Below are 23,330 nucleotides of genomic sequence, written 5' to 3' on the forward strand. Positions count from 1 at the left end.
ACTGGCAGTGGGGGTTGGCACCTGTCACCTAAAACAATAGGTAGGAAATAAATGCATTCAAATTATCATTGTACAGATTAGGCAGTGTCAAAGACAATGTCGTAATTCTTTTGTTAGCATTAAGAGCACATGAAAGACAAATCCAGTGAGACATTTTGCATGGAGTTCTCAAAAGTGATTGTAAAGAGCAAGAGAGAGTTTAGTGTCAGCGTGTTTTAGGGATGATATCGAGTACTTTCTGTCTCAGGTCTTAAGAGTGTACTGTGAATCCTGTTGTCACATGTTGATTCTTTCTTTTCTTTTACTGCATTTTATTTTCCTGGTTGTTGCTTGTATTTGATTGGGTTGTTTTAAGTTGCATTTTGATTGATTTGAAATGATGGGCTGCTCTCAGCATTGCTTTAACCATAGTCAGACCACCTCTGGTTATGCTCTTGTTAGATCTCAAACTAAGCAGATCCATGTGAATTATCTGTTTAATGAGAAACCTTCCAAATAAACTTCTTGTTACACCAGTTTGGGTAAATAGTGAATCATTAGACAGAATTGTGGGGTATGTCAGAATTGAACGGTTTTCTCACGTTATTTGCTCTGTGCTGGTAAAGATGTTGACATTCATGTGTGAAGAAAAATTATTTCCATTTAGAATAATTTAAAAAAAATCAACCTGGGGCTTTTTTGTGTGTGTGTTTGTATGTGCAAATGCACCATATTTATCACAGTTTGCAGTTGCTTGTTTACTGGTTTGTTTTATGTTCCCTTCCTAATGTCATCAGAGTGCTCTGGGGAAAAACCTAAAACAGCAAACATCAAACTGACAATAGGCAGGATAAGTATTCCCAGACCTTGCATCATCTTAAACAACCACAATAAATAATTAAGTGCAGCCATAGCATCAAGCAAATGTTTGACCAAGAAGTGGTGCCTCACACTGCATTTTAAATGTCAGCAAAGTCCAAGTTCTGGTGAAAACTGCATGAAGCAAACTTAACAGCAGGGTATCTGAAAATTCTGTATTTCTGTACCAAGTGGAAACACTACACTGAAGCACAGATGCACTCAGGGGAGATCACTGACTGACTGTCCACATAGAGATTCTGTATTTGTAGGTGCACTAGAGTCCAAAGCACATTAAAAGCCATAGCTTCTTTTCAGTTCTCTTTGTAAGGGAACCACAATGTCAGGCCTACATAAAAAGAAACTATAACTATCTCTGCCCTGTCACTTTTCCCTTCCCTCTGCCTCCACATATAAGCATGCTCTTTCAGGTCTTATGGTCATGTGTGCTCCAGGTCCTGTGGAATAGGCATTTTGGAGTCCTGCAGAGAAACAAGGAGCTATGGGTTCCCTATTTCCAGCTGCTCTGGAGACTAACAAGTAATTATGCTTTGGGCCCCATAATTTTTATGTTGATGTTATTCCTTTTGCAAGCCTAAACAGTTAATGAACGGATGTTAGAGGCAGCCTGCCTCACTAATAATGTTACTAGTAGATCACCAAGTAATGCTCATTCAGAATCAATAAACATTATAAATTCTTTTGTTTAGTCTCTGAAGAAGAATTACAGGTGTGAACTGTAAAAATATTAGGGTGATTCAGTATGTTAAGCAAACAAAAGTATACCTTGGTACAATCTTTGAGATGAGCACTTAAGCCCTACAGTGGGAGAAGATAGTAAGCCCTTTGCTGTAACCAGCATTAACTTTGAAAATGAAGAAAGTAAACCTCACCTATTAACAGCATGCAGAGCTATAGAGTTAGAATACCCTTTTAAAATGACAGCTGCTTCTGGGATTTTAGTTTTTGTCTGTTCATGGATATCACTTCAATTATGAAGTGAATATTCTATTACAATTTAAAGTTACGCTAATGTCTTTAAATATTTCTCAGTTTAAAGTTGTGGTCACAAAGGGATTTAAGACATAACACTTTCTATTTTGATCTGCTTGACTCAGGTACTATAGTGTATACTGTGAAGTTATGTAAAAGCCTGGTTAGGTTATATGGATATATGAGCAAATTTTTGGCCAATGTAAATCAGCATAGACTTATTGTCAATAGAACTATATGGATATTTACCTCCTACTGTTCCAGTTTGTAGCATGGAATTTTGTAAAATTTATCTTTTGGAACTTCTTAATTGTGTGCTTCCAACTGTATCTTTAAAATGACAAGAAGAGAAGGGGAAAGAAAAGACCATTGACATAGCTTTGGCTTTGGGTCGGTTTAAATGAGGGTGTTTTAACTATGAATAATTAAATGGATAAAGAACAAAAAATATTTTAATTCTTCTGTAAGATACAGTGAAGAAAGCCTTTTCTTCTCAAAAATATGCGTTAGACGTTAGGGGGCTGTAGGGAACACCAAGGAGTTCATATCAAACCTCCGAATGCTGCAGTGAATCTATTCCTGCTACAGGTGAAATGCTGTTCTTTCAGGTTATTGTGCTGTTCCTGTATTATTTATATGGGAAAAGTCAAGGACATTGATCCTTGGACATTTTAATATAGTTACAGACAGCTCTAGTTTCTGGATATCATATTTAAGGAACAACTTCCATGATATGTCTGAGTTTTACTGGTCTAGGTTTTTAGCCTTCAAGGATTTCCTAGCACCCAAAGAGTAGTTGAAATAATCTTGTAAGTATTGTAATCTTGGATAGATAAGATTCTTGGCAAAATTACATATTTAGGTTCCAATGGTGCATATCTTAAATTAGGTAACCTTTGTGAATCTTAGTTGGTTGTTATTAAATGTCAGACTTAATGTCCAGTTATCAATAATAATAACAAAAAGGCACTCTAGATGTTACTTTGCATGCTGGTGTAGATTTGGCTTTAATAATGCACTGATACTGTTTTCTAAACTACTTTTGTAAGGTTTACTTTATAGTACTTAAAATTTTATTAGTGGCTATAGGCTACACATGGATTATGGTCAGTGACAGAATTAAAATGTGTATTCTGGGGAGAAGCAATTACCCTCCCCAAACATCTTTAAGTAATCAGTGCATTATTTCTGTATTTATGTATATGACTGTCTCTCCAGGTGGTCAGAGTCCAGCTGGATGTTGAAGGTGTACTTTTACAGTGCAGTACTTTTTAACCAAAGAAATAATATCATCCAGATTTTGGAATTATCCAAATATCTTGTTTTAGATGTGTGGGGTTTTTGTTGTTGTTTAAGATAAATCTTTTTTTATAGAAGATATCTCTGTCTCCAGTGCTTAATGAGAAATTGTTTATGGATGTGAATAAGAAAGAAATATATAATCATTTCTGTATTATACTTACAAAATACAAAGTCTTTATTGTCTCTGATCTTTGAAACATAGAATAAAATCATAGGATCATCTAGGTTGGACAAGACCTTCAAGATCAAGAAGTCCAACCATCAACCTGACCTGCTCAGTCCCTCCACTAAACCATGTTCTTTAGTGCCATGTTCTCCTCTCTCAAATGCCTCTAGGGATGAGGTCTCCACCACCTCCTTGGGCAGGCTGTTCCAAGGCTTGACCATTTCTTCTTCCCATGAAGAAATTCTTCCGAATATCCAATCAAAACTTCCCCTGGTGTAACTTGAGACAATTTCCTCATGTCCTATTTCTTGTCACTTGAGAAAAGAGACTGACACCCTCTCTACTGCAGCTTCCTTTCATGTACATTGAGGACGATAAATTCTCCCCTCAGCCTCCTCTTCTCCAGACTAAACAGCCTCAGTTTCCTCAGCCACTCCTCATAAGTCTTGTTTTCTAGTCTCTTCAACAGCTTCATTGCTCTCCTCTGCATGTGCTCGAGCAACTCAATATCCTTCTTGTAGTGAGGTGTCCAAAACAATATTTGAGGTGTGGTTTTACCAGTGCTACATACAGGGAGGCAATAACTTCCCTAGTCCTGCTGGCCACACTATTTCTGATGCAGGCCAGGATGCCACTGGCCTTCCTGGCCACCTGGGCACACTGCTGGCTCATGTTCAGACGGCTGTCAATGAGCACCCCCAGGTCCTTTTCTGTTGGGCAACTTTAAGGCCACTCTTACCCAAGGCTGTACTGATGCATTGAGTTGTTGTGATCCAAATGCAAGAGCCAGCACACCTTAGGTCTTAGGATTTCTATACCAGACCTAGTAATTAAACATAAGGTACCACATTTCAGAGATCATGAACAGGTACTGTGATTCCAGTACTGTATTAATAGACTTCTAGAGATAAGTTTTCCTATGTCTGCTTTAAAATTTAAAATATGTCATGAATCAGCCAATTCATCTCTTACCAGGTATTAAAATCTGAGGGTTGTTTTATATGCTTCCGCATTTTGCTTCTAAGTTGGTGAGTCAAGAGTCAAATTGTAGGATATTCCTATACTACAAAAAAGGATGAAACTGATGTTACTAAAAACCAAAGTCTTTATGAAAACTTCAAACCAATTTTGCAAATAAAGGAGCTTGAATAGTTCAAAATTTAAGTACATCCTTTTCCAGAAAACATTATGTATATTGCTGTCTCAGTATAAATAAAACATAACTAAATTGTTGGGTGCCTCTTAAACATTTAAAGTTTCATGTATTTTTACTGATTACTACATAAAATATCAGAGATGACAGCTGGGCACTTTTTATTTGTTATTACTTTGTTTTTATTTGTTATCTTCTCCTGTAAGTTGTATTCTGTAAATTTACTTTCAGTAAATATTTGTACAGTGTCTGTTAATTACAGCCACTGCATGGGCAATGATGACTGAGACAATTAATAAAATATGTGCATAACTTGATGCATTTCTACAATTTCTCCAATTTGGTCCATGTTCATCTGGGCCTGACACATTCAGTGTTCCTGAACTCAGTTTCAACTACTGAAGTATCCCTTAGCGTAACGGAATTGGTTCTTCAACATCCTGCCTGCCAGAATAAAAGTCCCGGGAAACAGTGTTAAGCCAGGACTTCCTCATGCTCTAGCAACTCCTGGAAGCCACAGGCTTCTATCTAGAGTCATGTTCTTCATAAACATAGCATACAGCCAGTCAAAGATTATGCATTCATATTCTTCCTCCCAAAATACCCTCTGCCCCCAACTGTATCTAAATTATCTCTTCCATTATCAGTCATGAATGTCATTGATGATATACTGCCATTTCAGACAAAATCAATGGCTGTCGTGCCAAAGTCAGAAATTAACTTTGCTTTTATTATTGCTGCAGGCAATGACTGGCGGGAGTGGGTGGGAGTTATTCATGTGAAGTAGTCTCTCCTGGCCTCTAATATCAGACTGTGTGACTACTGCTCCAAGCTTATTTAAGTCCATGGTCTTTCATAGCATGTGGACATCAGTATTTCTTGTCTAACAGCTACTGTAGTTCATATAGATGCTTTACCAATTTTTGAATCTTAGTATGTTTGAGAAGATATTGGGATAATGCCATTTGGCATTTTGGAATATTAGGCTATTCAGCATAGACAAGGCTAATTATTATTTTTTTTATCACCTTCACCAACTTGTTTCTTATTGCCAGTTTGGGAGCCATCCATCATCTATCTGACATGGTTATTCAGCAAGTCAGAACTGATAAATCTGAATTATCTGGTCTCGCTTGTCAGCATACATGTCATCCTTGAACAAATGCAAAATCAATTCCAAACCAAAGGGTATGCTCCTGCCAACTGTTAACTATTGACTGCAGAATAAGTTACATGTTTCCTAGTGATTAGGAAACGTTGGCAAACTTCTTGACTCACGGCTTAGTTTGGGAATTAGGATCATACATATACTCTGAGGAGGCAGTGGGGTAAAGCACATAATGACTCTTGTATTGTGGTCTGAAACAATTTCTCTGCATCCTTCTTCCTTTTTCTTCATTGTGGAAAAAAAAAAAAGTGGTAAAAGTCTCCTTAACAGCTAATCAGAAAGTCCCTTTAAAGTATAAAATGGACAGAGGAGGGAGAATTGGACTAAAATGAACAATTCTATACTTCTTGGAGTACACATCTATAATGCATGGCCAGGCACAGGACTGACTTAGCAAGCCTTCTGTCCAGATAACCAGATCACCTTTTGAGAAGCCAACCAAGAGGCACTTTTCTTTTCTGGAGGCATTAACCTGTATCTGAAAGGAAGTAAAATCAGCTTGTCAAAATTGGCTGAAGCTAATCTTTTTGTACCAAAATGAGCTCAAGGTGGTTTAAAATCCTCAGTACTGCCAGATGCAGGTTTCCATTTCTCAGCTGGAACATATGCTTAGTCTGCCTTTAAGTCACTCACACTGCATATGCAAACTTGCTCGCAAGGTCATCCAGAAGAGCTAGTTGTCTGCTGAGTGTAAACTTCTTGAGCGTTTCCATTCATAAGGAAAGAGAATCACAGCATATGAATAAGGAGTTAATGTTGAGCTGAGTTACAGAATGATCTTCAGGAGTAACCAAATTTCTGTGTATACCTGACAACACCTGAGGTTGCTGCTTATCTTTCTCATTACCAGTTGTTAATGCAATTTAACTTGGAAAAATCCTGAACCTCAGACTTGCCATTAATTGCATAACTAACCATTCAAACTGAATGCTGCTATGCTAATCTTTATATAGTTTATAAAATATGTGAGAGTAGAGCTTGCAAAAGAACAGGTCTAATTGTATAGGGAGACTTCACTGAATATTTTCAGACACTCTCTTCTCAGGTACTTATATATCAAAATAAAACCTCAAAAAAATAACTGTATATCACTGTATACCATCTAGACACATCAAGTTATAAATAAAATAGAAGAAAAAACTAAAATAATACTGGAGCATTATGTGAAGAAATAAAGATTCTGTGAAGGTCTTTTTAATTCAGGGAGACCAGGATAAACATAATTGAAAAAAATAACTTCTACTGAAGTCTTTTTACAGGGGACCACTTTATGGCTAGGATGTCTGTTTTTATATCTTTAATTTGCTGAATAAAAAGCTAAGTGGTTCTTTTTCTCTGCTTTGTAGGAAAACCCTGGAGTTAAAAACATGAATGTAAGTATACATACATTTTCATGTAACTGATCCTTATAGCAATCTAGAGAGCAATACAAAAATCCATTAGGTAGAGATAGCCAGCTATCTTCTATAGTTGTGTCCAGCATAACAAATAATGTAATGTGTATGGAGATTTTTATTCTTTGTCTTTAAAGATTTCTAATCTGTCAAAAATGTACCTCCTAAATTCTCCTACAATAATTTCTGTAAGATCAGCCAGTTTACCTTCATCAAATGAGAGATTTTGAGAGTCAAAATACAGGAATAGAATTTCAGATGTCCAGTGTTAATGCTTAATTTAGTTTCTCTTTGATCCACATGGGTACAAATATTCATTCAAACACCTAATTCATAAAAATACACTTTTTTACACATTTTCAGAGAGTTTGTGATGGCAACTATAAAATAATGTATCTGATACTGCCAATCAGTGGATCTTCAGTGGCTTTCAAACAGTGTCATAAGGTTTTTTGCTTCTGTGTTTATGTACTTATTTATTTGTTTATTAACAGCAGATCCGCATCCAAACCACAGCGCTGTTTTGGGTTTGGTCTAATCTGTACAGAATAAAGTACATGCAGAGAGACTATGAATATGCTTACACAATCTAAGAAGAAAAGCTGTGTCTAAAGTGTAAAAACGCTGAAGATGGTGAGTGTTCTTAAGTAAAAAGATAGACCATTATCACACTCACCAGGATGGTTGTTCTGCAGCCATTTACTTCACCAGCATGAGCACTTCACTCAAATCCCACTTTCTTAGCAATTCTAGACATTTGGTTGATTACTCAGCTGACTATATTTTCAAACCTGGACAGAGATGCACTTTAGCAAGAATTTTATGGTTTACATTCTTATTTTAATGTCTAATTTAGGGGACAATATTTCTTATTCTGCCTTTTAGTTTCATGATATATCAAATCACTACTACTCAGATATTTTATTCCTCTAAAACATTAGAAATTATTTTCTAACTAACTTGAATAAGTAGATTAGTTGCTTGTTGTCTAATACAAAAATATTTTCTTAGATGATTTTCCTCTTATTTTTTTGTTTTTGCAATGTTTATTAGTAATTGGTCAGTCCTAACAATTTGTCTTCTCTTTTTTGAGAAGAGAAATGAAAACACCATCATATAATATGCAAATACTCTTCTTCCTAATGTTGTTTTCTTTTGTACCATTTATTGTTTCTTCAGGGCAACTCTAAAAGATAACTAATTAAGCTTTTTAAAGAGGGTTCTGAAAAATTAACTCTTTTATGTATGGAGGAAAAAGCTAATTAAGTCTCAGGTACTAAAAATGTGGATTTTGTTGCAGACCTCATTTTTCCTACTTAGAATTCTCTTTCTTAGATAGCTCATCTGATATTTGCTTCTGAAAAGTGCTTCATTGTTCTTATTATATTATGCTGCATGATGGGCAGTCTGTCCTTGTCAACTTGTCCTGTCTGCAGTTCACCTCCCCAAGAAATTCCCTGTCTTCTTTGGAAGAATAAATGAAGATAAAAATATGAGAGAAATAGAAAACATTGTTTATTTAGTTCCATTAAAAATATTTAGCAAATAAAATTGTTCAGCATACATATTTTTGACATAGATCTTGATTAACTAATACATTCATTTTTTTTTTTATGCTAGTGATAATATGTGGAAACTGTTTTTGGAACCTGTAACAATACACAATATTTCTTGAAAAAAGGTTCCTAGCTTGCAATTCTGTGCTAGAGAGAGTTTAACAAAACAAACAATGCTGTTGCATCTTCAGCATTTATTTTACAGAATTTAAAAGGAGAATATGGTGTCTGCAAGGATGAAGAACTCTGGTTAAAGCTGCAGTTGGATGTCATGTTAGTTGGTATCTCCTTATATCTTTTTTTTTTTTTTAAGTGCATTCTCAGTTGGTCCTCAGAGACTTTTCAGATTTTTACATATAGCCAAGTATCACAATATGTTGTTGTTACACATGGATGGTGTGATCCCATCAGAATTACGGAAGTTAAGTTCTCTGTCATATGATGGTTAGACCTAATCAACCAGATTCATAGTATGGGTTTTGCTAAACCTCTTTTTGAACCTATAAAACTGTGGGTAAAATCAGTAGCATGTGAACATATAAAGTATGTAATTAGTGATGAGTAACTGATGAGACCATCTTCCCCTGTACAGAGCTTCCAAACTCATAGTTTCACATTTCAGATTAAGAGAATGAAGGCACATTGTGGCTTTGTTTTGGTGGTATTTTTTATTATTTTTTTTTATTTCCTTTTGTATTCAAAGATGGCATAGATATGTCCTCGGACGTGCTCTATACATTCTATTATCAAGATCTTGGTAAATTCTTGCTTTCAGTATATACTGTGTAAAGTAAAATCAGTTCTAGAAAAGGATAAAATCAACAATTGGCATAATGTTAACAAAACTAATAGAAAAGCTATTGAAGAACCCTTCATCCTACTGTATTTGCAGCTCTTCAGCAGACCATCCAGGTTAAAGTCCTGATGGTACAAGGAATATCCAGATATATTCCACACTATAAAGCAGGACTGAGAATAGCTTACCACCAGTTCCCTTATAGACAAGTCCCTTTAACAACAGCAGAAATGAAATATGGCTTTCTTTAAGCAACACATTTGAGATCTTTTTTTTTTTTTTTGTAACTTATCTTTCATAAAAAGGTAAAGAGGGCCTTTTTTTTCTTTTTTTTTTTTCTCCAGATAGCAGATCTACTAAAAAGGATTATTTTTCAGTAATTCCTTCTATTACCCAGAAAAAGAGATCAAAAATCCTTTGAAAAATGTCTGGCAGATTAAGGAAGGCAGTACAGTAAGAGAGCAAGATTCTTTCCATCCATTTATCTTCTTTCCCATTTCTTCATCAGTTTATCAGCAGGATAGACAATATTTCATATCTGTGAGGTTGTGATCTTCATGCATTCATGGAATATTTCAGTGAAATAAAATTTTACTTCAAACTGTTTCTGTATTAGAAAATAAAATTATAGATTTTTCAGTGATTGAATCCTACCAAGCTTTGGTGATACGGTCATTAAAAACATATGTTCAGATAATACTACAGTTTACAATGTTGGTAGTATTAATGCAACTGTATCACTCCTAAAAAATAATTACATGTTACAAACTGCAGAAAAGTATAAGGCTCACCTTTTACATCTCTTACACATCATCAGATTTTCACTGTTCCCTTTCTGTTTTGTTCTGTTATTATGAAGTTCTTTGAATTGCCTAAGCAGTCAATGGGAGAACTACTTACCTGCTATTCACAGTTCTTGACATCAGCTAAACAATGCATGAAAGCATTTTATAGAAAGAGACAGACAGGAGAAGAGATGTAGAGAAACTATAGATATAAACTGACATTACACATTTTATGAAATGACAAAAGAAAACACACTGAAAGTCAGAAACCTCTGACAGTAGTGCCATTTTAGAAGACCCTGTAGCACAGTAAACAAGATTCTTCAGAGTCTTTTGGCACAGGGAATAAGGTTTTGTCATTGTTCTCTATTGCTAAATTATCCTTGAAAAAATGAAAAATCCTCCTAGCAAAGAATAACTAATGCTAAGAAAATTTGCTACTAGCAAATAACTAATGCTGCTACAGTAGTATCCTATCCAAAGGAAAAGTTTATGGGACACTTATAGTGCAGAGAACATTTTTTGAAAATGACATATTACTGTTCTTTTCACTGAAGTGAGAACCTATTTTTAGTTCATTTTGTGTGGTGTTTACATCCTTCCTCACACAGGCCTTGTGGTTCCATTTTAATTTTCTTCTTTGGTATTCTGGTGTGGCAAAATTTATTGGCAGTAACTGAATAAATTACAACATTCCTCATGCCAGGGTTAGGGATGACAGGATTTCAAATAATTTAGTTGAATCTACATTGTTTTTAAGCTGTTAATGTAGCCAGGTAACTCAGGGATTTAATATTTCACCTTATTTGGCTAAAAGTTTCAATTTTCTTTCAAATTGGTCAAATTTGGGTCAAATAATATTTGTGAATATTATTCTTTGGCTCACATAAGCTTGCGTGATTCAGACATTATTCCCTGGGTGTGAAGTAGCAATCTAGCTATATGTTCCACTTATTTCAAGAACATTATTTTACATTATCAAACTAAATAATATTTAGAAGATAAATGCAAATGGTAAATGACTCTTGTGCTAGATTTCATACAGAGTATGATACTCATGCAACTTTTCAATGAATACTATATATTGAATACCATGGACAGATATTCTCATAAACACCTGACAAAGATAATGAAGGACAGGCATGTCCTTCCTCCTAAGATCTTAATTGGCATATATATATGAAAATAAATGTAATGTAATGGCGGAAGAAGAGAAGTAGGAACCAGAACTTGTAAATTCCTTTTCTGATTCTGCTGCTGACTTGCTGTTTGCCTTTTGGCCAAGACTACCTTCCCTGTTTATTACTCAGCAACTTTAATAAGCAAGTATAATGCTTCTTACCAGTCCCTTCCTCTCAGGGATGATGTGAAGCTGAATTAATGCTTAAAAAGCATTTTAAGATCCTGTAATTGAGGCAGTGTGTAAGTCCAATGTATTAACATTTTACTGAATAATTCATTATGAGTAATCATGAGTAATTCGTGAATTTTAAGCAGGAAGCATACTGTTAAACAGTATAGTTGGCATGACTGTAAATATTAAATTGTAGCATCCAAACTAGACTTTAAATCAGATTTCCTCATGGAAAAGCCACCACAGTAAACATTCTCTTTTCAGCTGGAATCTGCCTGGGTAGAATTTAATAAAAAGCTGTTTCTTAATATACTGATACCTTTAATACCTTGATACTTAAACTTTAACAATACAGACAGTATATTGTTGGATTTTTATGACAGATATAGATGACAATGAAATTATTTTTATAATGAGGCATCCAGAAATACACATAGCAGAGGGACAACAAATGTTGGTTTGAATTAATATTTAAATCTGATTGTTTGAAACTGTCCTCTTGAAAGAAAATCATGAGTGATTTTTAATAGCATGCATACCCTTAGAGTCCTTTTGCTCTATCAGCTCTGAAGTGTCAGTCTCTTTTAATCAGTCCTTCTTTTATCACTAACCCCTAGATGACAGCCTGAAGTTTCACCCTGAGGTGTAAAGCATTGAAATATATATGTGACTTATCTGACTTCAACTTTAAAAGAACTGTATGGAAACAGAAGGACATATGCTGTCCTGATCGCATTCAGCTTCCTGGATATCATTGAAAATAGCACTGGCAAAAGCTGAGAGGCCTAAGAAGTAGGAAATAGCAATTTTATAAATAGCAATATTTAATTTTACATTACAATTGACAAAATCATCAATCTCATAAGTCTCCAAATTGATTTTCAAAGTCTTAATGCTGATAGGAAAAGCCTAATCCACATTAAACCAAAGGTAGCATTCTCTGATGATGTGAAGGGATTTTATCACTCATATTTTATCACTCATATCATGTTCTGACTCACGAAAATTGAACATCTTGTGGCAAATACCCCAAAGTTGCATCTCATTTTTCTCATGCATTTACTTGTATTCTCTCTTGCATCATATTGTGTGAACTATATTCACGAAATCACAGGACCACAGACTGGTTGAGGTTGGAAGGGACCTCTGGAGATCATTTGTCCAGCCCCCCTGCCAAGCAGGGTCACCTAGCGCACATTGCACAGGATCACATCCAGGCAGGTTTTTAATATCTCCAGATAAGGAGACTCCAGAGCCTCTTTGGGCAACCTGTTCCAGTGTTTACCTTTCTTCATTCAGCTAAGGAGTGTCTTTAAAGAAGTATTTTTTGATAACACTTTATAAAGATCATAGGGAATTTGAAGGCACCTCCGTATAAAGGTGTTGCTAAAAACCCAAAAGAATGCATAACAACCAATCTGATTTGTTGGTTGTTGAAATGCATTGGATCTCTTGGGTGGATGTACTATCAGTAAGAATGGATCTAGTAACAAGATGAAAGGCTTTTGTCATGACTTTTTTTGTTATGACGAGTGTCTGGCAGAGACACTTGTGTCTCACAAAAGAGCTTACGCTATCCCAGGTCCTTCACAAAGGGAAATGTTACAGCCTTCTCTCTCTCTGCTCCCACCCTCCCTCTTCTGTCTCCTTATCCTGCAATTCTGTGCTCCTAAATCTTTTGTGATCACCCTATAAACCTAAATGGAATAAGCAATGATTTTTTGCCTGTAAATTTAACACAGTATTGAATTATAAGAAGGATATATCTTTTTATTATCAGAAAAAGATAACTATATTCTAGACTTTTCCATATGCAACAGCTAAGACTATTGTTTGCAAAACTTATACAGTGGCTTAACTTTACTGTGCAAGAGTACTCATATGCTTGATTTGATCACAACCTTTTAAAGTTTATAGCATAGCAAGAATATCAATATTTCCAGGTTAGATAGACTCTTCCCCATAGAGATAATCCAGAGTCAGTAGTGGTAGTCTTCTGGCATGTGTTCTGGTAATCTTTGTATCCATGTATATATTCTTTATAAAGAAGTCGCTCTTGATTAACACTGGATGTATATAGTAGTAATCTAAGTATACTGTAATAATTTCATTTAGCTAATTTTTAAAAAGAGAATATTTTAAAAGGACATAGTTATGAAAAGGTTATTTCACATCTCAAATATTCTAGGCTTATATACATTTTTAACATGCCTGACAGAATGCCCATCTTCCTATACTTCCTATCGCTACTTTTCTCTGTACCAAGATGTTTGTTTGTTTGTTTTAATGTAATAATGACTGAATTTGGTGAAATGAGTGAAAAAATCCACCTTTAGATCAGGTTTTAAGAGCAAACTCCACTTGGTCTTTAAATCCTTCTTTGAGCGGATGGAAAAGCATTAGCAAACAACTGTTTTAACCAGTACTAGTATGAAATTAAAGTGTCTTTCAGAACCCTATTTTACCATACTTAATGTTTATACCTAGAAACCTGGCTGAATAATGATGGTTAATACTATTAAGTTCTTTGGCTTTTGCACATACTGACTTCCTCTTTAAAAAAGCAATAATTTGTAATGGATAAATCAGGCACCTGTGTGTTTCCCAAAAAGCTTTCAGGAATATAACTGACTCCATAGGAAAGCTGTATGGGCATTTTGATTCGAATCACCTTATTCCTCTAGGGGGAGACACTACTTCACTACTATTTATAGTGTAATCTTATCTTAAACTTCTAATGAAGAATGAAACCAAAAATAAATCTGCAGGTATGTCACCTCCAACAGACCAAATTACCAAACAAACCTAATGTTTTCTGGAGGAAACTGAACTAACAAAGATTGGATGCATCACCCAGCTGAATCACGGTGAACAAATTTGGTCTGATCCTCCTTAATTAAATATGTTTTCCAAAACTATCTTAAAAACAACATAGCCTGCTAAAGTAGGCCTCCAATAAATGTTGTTTTTAAGATGCAGTGAGTGAAACTGGGCATATTCTTTTTTGAAGATTCACAAATGTTAATAAACTGAAGATCTCCTGACAAAGCTTCTTAGGAATTGTAACTTTTTACTAAAAGGCCAAATTCAGCTTAATACAGCTACACAGCTGCTGCTATTTCTCACAATATGAGAAACCTCTAGAATTGCTCTTTTAAAACAGAGACTTTTTTCTTTAATTAAGGAATTCTGATGGTGAATCATAAATATGTAGTATGAATGCAATAATATATATCTATGAAATCAATAATTCCTGTATTAGACATGTTTAGCACTAAATGATGAGTTCTGTTCTTGTATTTAACAAAGAAAATGAAATCACTCGATGTGTATGTAATCCAAATGTATTTGGGTCTATTACACTTGCCAAAGCCAGAAAGATTGAAAAGCTGAAAAATATCAGTAGAGGGAGCTCCTACCGCATTTATTGAAAAAGATATATATATTTTTTATTTTTATTTTTTTCCTTGGGTGGACATGCCATTTTGCAGTTGTTATGGAGAAGTTGCCCCTTGTGATATGCTCCCTGACTGTTTAGCAGCATATTTGAGGCAAACTACATAATAACACAAAAAGAAAATGGCTTAATATCCGTCTGGCTTGTCATCTTTCATATATTATGGATGTATTGCAGGTTGCAGACCACATATAGCATTATTGCTCTAGTTCTATTTTTCTTCTGGATCTCACACTGAACCCTTTCAGTCACCTCAAATGTCAAGCAAAGATTGAAAAAAATCAATGCTCAAAAAAAAAAAAATGGTGTGGCATGGTAGAATTTAATTTGTCTAAGTGAAGGGGAAAGAGAACAAAACAATTTTTTCCTCAATATCAAGAAGACAAGTCTTCTTGATCAATAGGATATACTATTTGCTGGTCTGAAACTCCAATAATGACTTTCCAATTTTCTTAAAAATCTTAAGGGTGTCATTTACTCATTTTCTCACCTGACTTTTCAAATAAGAAAGAAAGCAGCTTGATGAGATCAAGCGCCTGTGACCTTCTCTGTACAGAGTACCTCAGAAACTTCTCTCCTGTGGTTTGATTACTTTGACAGAAAGAAATTCATGGTCACTGTTAATAATGACAACTAGCAATAGCATATGAAAAAAGCCTCTGGCATTGCTGACAAAGGTCAGATAGCAGCACACGTTGCATTTCTGCTGCTATGTTTAGTCATTTTCCAACACAAACTCAATTACATATCTTGCACGTCTGAGCAGGCTATATAACTCAACACAATGAACTGTTACTAAAACAAAGTATAGTGAGGCTGTAGTTACAACTGAGGAGTCACATTTAATATACTGCTAAATTCACCTGTATGATTTGCTCAAAAATTTGCCCAATATTTTCAAACTGCAGGAGATTCCCAAAATATCATTTCTTGGCCTTCTTTCTGTTTACTTATCAATTAAAAAGTTTGCACAGTTTGAATAGCTGTGCAAATGCCCACCTTTGTGTCTGTGGAAGGAAAAAAAAAAAAAAAACAGATTTTTTTCTAAACAAAAAGGTGCTAAAAGAATCTCCAGGCTTTAAGGTATCTTGACATATTTATGGTTATGCTTTCTTTATATTATTATTATTAATAATAATAATAAGAAGAAGAAGTAGGTAGTCTTGGTCAGGTTTTCAAGACATTTAGGTATCTGGATGCACACATAGTTGGAAAGATTTCTAGAACTATTCAAATTCTTTTCAGGTTTTAAAGCTTGCCTTTCTTGATACATAATGCTTTAAAAATCCTCAGCTTAAGTGACTAACATGGCAAAGTATCATTCTTAAAGCATTAAAAAGCATATTTAATTCACAGGTTGATTCAAATTCAGGTTGCCTTCATATCTGGGTTTATTGAGTATCTCATTTGTTTATACAACTTTTCAGGAAATAATGCATTGCACTACTTTCTTGCCTAAGTTCTTTTTTCCTCATTTTAAAATTTTATTTTCCTTAAATGTGTTCCAGATACTGATCAGACCAAGTAAATCTTTGGTGCAGGTTCAGTCAGAAGTGTATTTAATATAGAAATGTTTATTCAAGTCTTCTGAGTATAGTCCAGTTGAAAAAAAGTTTAGTGATGCTAATCGAAGAAATGTCACCTTATGGATTGGTGCTATAGTTTGAAAGCATACGATAATTACCATGTACTGCTCCAAATATTAGCCTCTTTATGATGCTAATTATAACAGTTTTGAAGATTATAACAATTTTTGAAGAACTGATACATAACGCATATAAAATTGACACTTCGAACTGGTGAATGAATAACCTATCTGCCCGAACAAACATATGGTATAGTAGCTGGCAACTTTGCAGGTAGCACAGAAGTACTGCTGTCCATGTCTCTAAAAAGCTTGAGAAACCTGACTGTTAATGGCTGACTGCAGTGCATTACATTGGAGCCAGTGCATTATGTTCTAGGCCAGCAGTGTTAGAAATGTATCACTTCAGATGTGCAATTTTGTTTTTAGAGAGAAAAGGAGATGGATAATTATGCTTAGATTATGGGTATTTTTATTCTCCCTGTAGGTATATTGATGATAATCCCCTGGCCTGAGACATTTTATTCCATTCTTGAGAAAAGGCTTTCATATTTTATCAAGGCTTTTCCTGGAGCCAGCCTTAAGCACTAACAAGAAAAAATGACTGCTTGAGGCTCTGATTTAGCCTTAGCAACTTAGCCCAGAGACTCAAAGGCACTAGGTGTCATGACACAGGTCTTTGCAACACCTAACTTTAGGCATCTGACCACCATAGCAAAATCGTTTTCACTGAATACTGAGCTGAGACCACTTATATTATCTGCAGGCATAATCTTGTACTTTGGGATGAAATAAATGCAGATTAGCATGAAGAACAAAGAGACAGGCAAAATGGTAAGAAATTTCAAAAAGGGAGCGATGTTCTGTTTCTTCTGCCTTCTTTGGCCTTTTACCTGACTGAAACACCCAAGTTCACCTATAGACGCAGCCTTTTTCATCTCCCCTGTAGCAATCATGCAGAAAGATCGATACATTGAGAAGGCAAATAGACCTCAAATGGGAAGGATACTTCATTGCTGGCAGAGCAGGGAGTTCGTATCAACCACCCTGTTGTCTTGGATGGGTATATAAGGTTCATTAAGATGGATGTGGCCTTTGTATACACTAGACACAAGTAGGTATCCTTCTTCAGTTGTAGTTGACAACTTGCAGTCTCTTATGAAGGTAGACTTATAATTCTCTTTTTAAAAACTTAAAGAGATTAAACTACTTTCATGAGATGAGTGAGAGACAATTCCTGTCTTCTTGTCCCTCCCTTGCCCCTGTCAGTATTATTCAGTCTTTTGTAAACTAGAGAACTCAGCTAGGAATAGGGATTCAAAGGTTTGCTTTTGCACCTGTGAATGCAGTCCCCTTCATTTGCATCTTGGAAGAATTCCGAAATCCCAGGTTATACAGCTTTGCTCACTCCTTTTTTCCACTGTTCATATCAGCCTCTTTCATTCTGTTATGCAGTGCAGAACAGCTCATAAAACAGGAAGGATGGAGAGCAGCCCTTCTCCTAGCTTATAACAGAATAGCTTATAACTGTAAAAACTGACCATTTCAGCTTTCAGGGATCCTAGGCATTTCTAATATTTGCCTTGAATTTAGGTTTCAGTAAAAGTCAAACTGGCAAACCATATTTCTCATAACTTCAATGAATCATCATGCATAACAGCTTCCTTTGAAGTTAATTGAAGAGGCTTGGCCTCCATTGACTCTGGTTTAACTTCTGGTTTGGCAATAAAACTTCAAACTAAATGAGTTGTGGCTGCTGTAGTTCTTATTTCATTTCTACAGAAAGTTCTTATTGTACCCACAAGCATATAATAAGTTCTAAAAAATGACTCATTCCTAGCTCATATTTTGCTGACAGAGAAGACAATTTGCACGTGTAACTGTTTTCCATTGGTGCAGTTAGAATTCCTCAGCTTTGGCTTTTTTTCCCATTGATGCCATGAAATGGTCCGTAAAACCAGGCATCAAACTTAAAACCAGGACAAATCTGCTGACAGTTTTAAGACATCTTATTAAGGACAAGAAGGTAATTGGGAGATTTTTGAGTAAGAAGTCATATTTGACCAATGTGATAACCTTTGAAGATGAAATGACTGTCTCAGTGGATTAGGGAGAATGGTGGAATTGCTTTTCTTGGCTTTAGCAAGGCCTTTGACAATGTCTGCCATAACATCCTCGTAGATAAACTGTTGAAATAGCAGTAAAGGAGAATTCCACTGTATTATGAAAATAAAACTGGAACCAGGTCTCTGAAACTGTGTTAGTGCATCCTTGTAGGAGCATGGTGAAGCTAATTCAAGTCTTTTTTATTTTAATGGGACCTGGTGTTCTGAGCAGCATAAAAAATATAATGTGATGAATTCTGATTGGTAATCAATGGATGCTCTAGTGAACTTATTACATGAAATCACAACAGATGACCTCACACTTCAGTGCATATCCTTCCTTTTTGAAGTATACTGCCTTCTCCCTGTCTGTGCTTCATCCCCCAGGGGACTGGGAGATTGAATTTAATGGTTAGCTAAGCAAGGATGAGCTTAACACTGCTCATGTTAAGTTAATCATTGTTCTCAATGTGAAAACTTGTTATAGAATGGTTTATGCACATTGTTTAGTCCAGTAACTACAAATATAATATGAAAAAAAAAAAAAAGAAAAAAAAAGAAAAAAAAGATATCGTGCAGAGACCCTTTACTGGCCACATATTATATAAGTTTAATTAAATGTGGAAATCACTGATTAAGGATTTGAAAAGTCTTAATGAGTTGACTTGAGACTCAGCTGAAGTCATATGAGAAAATTAAAGATTTTTTATGTAATAGATATGCCTGCTTTTTAATTGGCATGATTTTAAGTGGCACAATTGTTTGTATGCTAAATACTTGATAGTTAACTATATTTAACTATAGTTAAGGATAGGTTTTTATGATTAATTCTTCATACAAATTCTTTTGTACCAGACAGTGATATCATTACCAAGAATGCGCTAGGACATATAACAAGTAATTGTCATTCTTTAGTAAAACCCAAACTTTGGTGATTAAGTTCAAACAAAGCTAACAGGAGTACTAATATTAATGAGTGCTAGGGAATCTTATATACTGGTGAGCTGGTCACTGGCTCCTGAAGAACTGTTGCTTATTTTGATGTCCCTCCTTGAAGCCTCAATTCTCTTGTGAAACACCATTTCCTCACAGTGTTTTCTCCTAATTACTGTAAAAATTCCCCAGCCTATGCTCTCACAGCTTGTTCCAATCTAGCACATTGCCCAGTCATGCATTTCCTGATTTCTTATCATAATCACTTGAACCTTTTATAGTTCAATCCATTAATAATCAAAGAAGGCTGGATATGAAAGAACATAAGAGATGAATGCAGTTCACCTCTTTTTTTAACCCAGAGAAAAATTTGGGAGCAATCACAGAAGTTGGCATTAGGCTTTTGTAGAAACTACCCTAGGAAATAACAGACTGCTGCTCATCAGTCTAGGCCCCTCTATTGCAAATAAAAGACTTTAGATACCCCTTTGCATAGGTTTGTCTTTCCAAGCAATAAAATCTATATGTGTAATATAGAAAATCTGAGCACATCTGTCTGGAATGAGAGTTTGTAAAGGCTTTCTTTGAAACTATATAAGGGAGCAGGCAGTCCAGCAGTCACCACAGATTTCTCAGGAACTTACAGCCTATATTTCCAGTTGCATTCAATGGCAATCTCTATATTCCTTTTGTTACTGTTGTAGGGATGAAGACACTTCTGTGACACCTAGTAAAAAGTAGAAGCAGTAAAGCAGAATTCATAGAATGGCTTGTGTTGGAAAGGACTTTAAAGACCACCTAATTCCAACCCCCCTGACATGGGCCTCACACTGGACCAGGTTGCCCAAAACCCCATCCAACCTGGCCTTGAACACTTCCAGGGATGGGGCACCCACAGCTTCTCTGGGCAACATGTTCCAGTGCCTCACCACCCTCTGATTAAAGAATTTCTTCCTGATGTCCAATCTAAATCTTCCCTCTTTTAGTTTAAAACCATTATCCCTTGTCCTATAGCTCCTTTCCCTGACAAAGAGTCCCCCCCGCCCCCCCCCCAGCTTTTCTGCAGGCCCCCTTTAGGTACTGGAAGGCTGCTATAAGGTCTCCTCAGAGCCTTCTCTTCTCCAGGCTGAACAACCTCAACTTTACCAGCCTGTCTTTGCAGGAGAGGTGCTCCAGCCCTCTATTCATCCTCACAGCCTTCTTCTGGACTTCCTCCTCATGATGGGGGCTAAAGAGCTGAACAGCAATATTCTAAGTGGGGACTCAGAAGAGAGGAATAGCGGCGGGGAAAATCACATCCCTTGACCTGCTAGTTACCTCCTTACTTCCTCTGCTACTTCAAGGAATATGTATAACTCCACCACTATCCAAAATTTCTGTCAGTGGCTTAGTTCACAGGTAATTCTGAAGAAGGAAATAATTTTTAGATTGTTATATCTGAAGATACACATAGTGCTTCCCAGGCATGAAATCTAAAACAGTTTGTATAAATTAGAAACAGGAGTGAAGTAGAATAAAGTTTGCTTTCCTACGCGCTTTAAATGAGTCCAAGTTATTTCCTGAGTCAAGCTGTATCAATAACTGACACTTCCCGAAATGTAATGTTAGCAGGCTCTGATAACGCATGGTTAAACCAGCAGTTACCCATTTAGTGTAACCTTTGCTTCTGGTAATTGAGAGTATGTATTGCTTAGACAGCTTTGAATTAGAATTAGTCATGGGGACCTTTCAAGGAAAATATGTAAAAAGCTGCATTCTGAGTCCAATTAGATCTAAGGTCAGTCTTCTTTAGCCCATCTCATTAGTGCACTCTGGCAGCAAAAGTTACTTCAAGTCTCCAAATATTTGATTCCTGGATATTTGTTTTGAACGGATATCAACTAATAGGGAAGGTGTAGTCAAAATATAAGAAGTTACTTAAACTAATTATTGTCCAAATAAAATGTGTATTTTCTACATCATTTTTCCCCTCGTGTAATGGATCTAATCTTTTATGAAGGCAGTCATGTTTTGTGAAGAGTAAGTAGTCTCAACACCCTTCACTCTAATATGGAAGCTGATGCCTTAGAGTTAAGCTTCATGACTCCCATTTCCAAAGGCAGAATATCTGAAATTAACTGGAAAAAAAAATAATGGGGAAAACAAAACAAACAAACAAACAAACAAAAACAGATAAACATGCATAGTTTGATAAGAGATTATAGCGTCTTGTATTCAGTAATACAACACATATACAACCATATGTTTGACTGAAATCTTGTACAGTCTACATGTGAGGCTGTGTTATTGTAGCCACAAAAATGAAATAATTGCAATCCTTATTCCATAAAGGTACAGGGAGATAAAGTGTATTTCCCTTCCTAGTTATATCTAGAATATATAATAGGATATATATCTGAGTATTCATTTATTTCCCTTATGTATGCCTTTATATGTTTCCAGATGTTAAACTCTTTAAACACTTTGAATTCCAGAGAAGAATCTGCAACAGAGTGCAATTTTATGCCTTGGAATCAGTTCCCAACCTGTCCTGCTGCATGCTCAGAGTGTAGCCTGGAACAGTTGGTAAACCCAAGTTATTTAAAAAGCAATTCCATTTCAGATCATCAGTCCTCAGTCCCCATCCACGGCCCAATGTTACAAAAAATGTATTTTCTTCCACAGATATCTAAAATCTTGGATCCTTCCTAGATCAGATGTCAAGGTTGTTTCTTTAAAAGTTATAACAAAAATGAGCTGGTTGGAATAACCCTCACTCCTAAAGTCACTTGACAGTTTCCAGTCATTACAGGGCTTTAAGACATTTTTCATTATGTTAATTAAAAAGATTTCACGTCCAGAGTTGTTTTTTTTCTCTATTTGTATTTTGAAAAGGCATAATTAGAGCAATTAGAGGAAAACACTTTGTAAGTGGTTTGTAATGAAAACTCTGAGGTAAAGCTTATGAATCTTTTAAACTGGTAGTTTAATAAGCATTAGAGGCAAAGGCTTCTAAGGAAGTGACAAGTAGATCCCATCTGGCTGCTAATGCACTGTAAGAACAGTCAACCAGATTGTTCTAGGCACAAACTTGTCCTTACAAAGAGGGCAGTATTGGAAGGAGTTACTATTGGGAGCTAGAACAGATTTATCTGAGGACTAGACAGAGAAGATGTAGCAGAACATGGTTCAGCTCTTTTAGTAAACATGTTTTAGCGTTAAAGTTACAAGGTTTCCAAATCTGGTCTTCTATCTTTACATCTCATTTCATTATTGGGCCTGCACTTCTTGTCCCTAGGCATGCCAAATTACTTTTTCTATGATGCAGGTATGTTACAATTATTTCCAAGTTAAATTAAGTTTCTCAAGCAGTCCTTTATTTGACTTTCTTATCTGTATCTTATTTCCTTTCTCACTCGTTCCACGTATTAAAATGACATGTTGTAAATTTTGATGGAGGAAGCCACCCAAACCAATTTCTAGCTAAGGGTCATAGCTCAGGATATTTTTATATGTATTTAGAATTTTATTAGTAATTCTAACTCATTTCCTTTGTTTCTGTAGAAGGAAAATTCAAGAGAATATGTTAGTGGATATTAAAAAGTAAAGTACAATGAATGTCATATATCCAATGTAAGTGTTCCAGATATGAAAAATAGATATATATGAAAAGTAGAAAGTGCTTTTCATGAATGCTTCACAATTCACATATTTTATTTCAGTGATTCAGGATGCAGAGAAACTGAGGTATGGCTTCCAAATAGTAT

At 35.5% G+C, this 23,330-nt stretch overlaps 1 protein-coding gene across 1 annotated transcript in view; it reads left to right on the top strand.

Moving 5' to 3' along the window:
- Nucleotides 1-23,330, top strand: part of LOC308176731 (uncharacterized protein) — a 583,853-nt gene that overhangs the window by 121,138 nt on the left and 439,385 nt on the right. The window contains exon 4 of the mRNA XM_080552863.1: nucleotides 6,966-6,992. The gene's annotated coding sequence lies outside the window, so the exon portion shown is untranslated. The remainder of the gene's footprint in view (nucleotides 1-6,965; nucleotides 6,993-23,330) is intronic.

This window comes from Anser brachyrhynchus, assembly GCF_964034855.1.
Source record: "Anser brachyrhynchus genome assembly, chromosome: 12".
NCBI lineage: Eukaryota > Metazoa > Chordata > Aves > Anseriformes > Anatidae > Anser > Anser brachyrhynchus.